Source organism: Panthera pardus, unplaced genomic scaffold, assembly GCF_024362965.1.
Source record: "Panthera pardus isolate Hobbes unplaced genomic scaffold, ASM2436296v1 HiC_scaffold_10, whole genome shotgun sequence".
Lineage (NCBI taxonomy): Eukaryota > Metazoa > Chordata > Mammalia > Carnivora > Felidae > Panthera > Panthera pardus.
In genome coordinates this window covers 66,568,763-66,571,885 of record NW_026526655.1, presented here as the reverse complement: position 1 = coordinate 66,571,885, position 3,123 = coordinate 66,568,763, and positions in this window count along the sequence as shown.

Sequence of the window (3,123 nt, the reverse complement as noted above, 5' to 3'; positions counted from 1 at the left end):
AATCAGACCTGTAACTAACTGAGTCACCCAGGCGCCCCCTTAGCAAAATCTATAACACAGAAAAACAAATATTTATCATCAATGCTCAACGATAAACTAGAGACAAGGCCATTTTAGAGAAAATATGAATGAAATAATGGTCAGCAAAGCAAATTATCTTTGTGATCGATGTGTATGTCCCCCTTCACAGCCCCCTTTACCTCCTCAGCATCCTCATACTCCTTCTTGTTTCACCGAACCTTAGTTCTTTTTAACTATGAAAAGCTTCATGTACACGTAAAACCATATAAAAATAGAAATCTTCATTTTCAAGAACAATAGTAAAATGAACACCTGTGCACCCCACTTCAGAAACAGAAATGTGCCTTCAACACCCCTCGTGTGTCCCTTCCCAACCATGTCCCTGTCCTCCCACATTCTGAGGTAACCGTTTCCCTGGGAGTTTACAAAAGTCATTAAGAGGGAAGCGGAGGAAAATAGGTCAGGAAGGTGGGAGGGCCAAAGTTCGGGCATTTGGGTGTGAGCCTGGAGTTGGAGGTCTGCCGTTGATAGGCCAGGACCGTGGTCAGCTCTGCTTTCTCTGCTTCTGAGTTCACCATGGCCCACGCCCTGCTCCCAAGAGTCGGTGAAAGGTCACCCTCCTTCACCCCATCCAAAGAATAAACTCCAGATTACTGGTGGGAAGCTGAAGAGCAGTCAGCCTGGCTATGTCTAAGTTGTTTTTCCAAGTGTGGCTCACAGTCCTGTCTTCCAGTGAATCCTCCCTGACGCCCGCACTGTGAATTCTCCTTGCCTTCTCCTGGCTTCAGGCATGTCACATCTCAGGCAGATACTTCAGTTAGTGTGCCATTGGCACAGGTAAGGAGACTTTGCCACAGTGATGCACATGAAATAAAAGTGTTGGAAAATGTTTTTCTCCATTTATCCCTAAAACCAAACACATGTGTATTAAGCACTAAACAAATTAAAATCTGATTTACCCATCTGCTTGTAATTTATTTTTATAGCACAGCTAGAGACTGTTTCCCTTTCATAGTTAAGAGGCGAACAGTAGGCGAACAAAGTATTAAGAATGTTACTACCTTTTAAATAATGTTTTCTAAGGGCGCCTGGGTGGCTTGGTCAATTAAGTGTCTGACTTCAGCTCAGGTCATGATCTCGCAGTTCATGAGTCTGAGCCCCACATCAGGCTCTCTACTGTTGGTGTGGGGCCTGCTTTGCATCCTTTGTCTCTCTCTCTCTCTCTCTGTCTCAATGATAGCTAAACATTTAAAAAAAAAATCTTTAAAGAATCTTTTCAAACTATATGATGATGATAAGTACCTTTACTGTTTTAACTAAGCTACAAAATATCAGTAAAAACGATATATCCAGATTATCAGATATTACCTACCACCCAGAATTAACCATGTTACATTGCTATATATCCTTCCAGATTTAATATATCTTTTTCTCACAAAAAAACTTAGATCATCCTGAATATGCTGGTTTTTTTTATTTTATTTTTTTTTAGTCTTTATTTTTGAGAGAGAGAGAGAGAGAGACAGAGAGACAGAGTGTGAGTGGGGGAAGGGCAGAGAGAGAGGGAGACACAGAATCCGAAGCAGGCTCCAGGCTCTGAGCTGTCAGCACAGAGCCCGATGAGGGGCTTGAACCCATGAACTGTGAGATTATGACCTGAGCTGAAATCGGACACCTAACAGACTGAGCCACCCAGGTGCCCCTGAATATGCTGTTTTTTTATACAGACTTTTTTCATTCAGTATATCCTGGGTCTCTTCTCATCTCAATAAATGCATTTCTAAAACAGTAATATTTAATGTACATATATTAATTTATACATGTGTAGTAAAATCACAATAAAACCCAAGGAAAAATAAACACAAAATTCAGAAAAGCAGGTGTTTTTATTGAGAGGGGATTGGATTTGAGAAGGGCCTAGCCATGATTTTAAAGATATAAAATATTTTTCATTATTTTTATACTAGGAATGTTATTTATAAAACTTAAGCACAAATAGATTATTTTGTGATATAGATACATCAAAATTTATTCAAGCAACTTCCTTCCAGTAAGCATTTATATTTTTCCAATCTTTCGTTAAACAAAACTGATGAATATTCTTATAATAAAATATGTTACAAATACCTTTCTTTTTATTCTGGGACAAATAAAATTGTTTAGTCAAATGGTTTGCAAAATTTTAAGGCCATTAATATATATTGCTGAACTGCCATCCAGAAAGGTTATGCCACTTTGAATTTCCATCAGCAATGTCTTTGAGTGTCCTTCTCTCTTTGTTCCCAGACACTGAACATAATTAAAAAAAAAAAAAAAAATTCTGCCAATTTGATTAGTGAAAACTTGTCTTCTATATTTTCTGTAATTTCCATTTATTTAATTACTGGTGTAATTAAACTTTTGAAAAGTTTTGAACTATTTCTACTTTTTCTTTTATTAACTACTTATGAATATTCTTTGTTAAGTTTTCTGATAGAGCATTATTATTTTTATTGATTTCTAAGAGTTACTTATATAAATATGTCAACCTTATGTCCATCTTCTATTGTGGTAGGCAGAAAAATGGCCTCCCAAAAAGTTCACCTCCTAGTATCCTAGAACCTCTGAATATATTATATGTCAAAAAGGAATTAAGGTTGCAGGTAGAACTAATTTTCCTAATCAACTGACCTTAAAACACGGAGATAATCCTGGATTATCCAGTGGACTCAATGTAATCATAAGGAGTCTTAAAAGTGGAAGAGAGAGACAAAGGAGGGATCAGAGTCAAAGAGAGATTTGAAAATGCTACACTGCTTCCTTTGATGATGAAGGAATGGATTCACAAACCAAAGAATGTGGAGAGCTTCTAGAGGCTGGAAAAAGGCAAGGAAATAGATTCTTTCCTAGAGCTTCCAGAAGGAACATAGCCCTGCCAACAGCTTGACTTTTGCTCAGTGAGACCCATTTCAAATTTCTTGAACTGTAAGGCAATAAATTTGTGTTGTTCTAAATCACCAAGTTTATAGTAATTTGTTACAGCTGCAATAGGAAACGGATACACATGTTGCAAATGTTTTCCCAATTTTTTTTATACACAGAATGTTTACAAAACTATCAAAC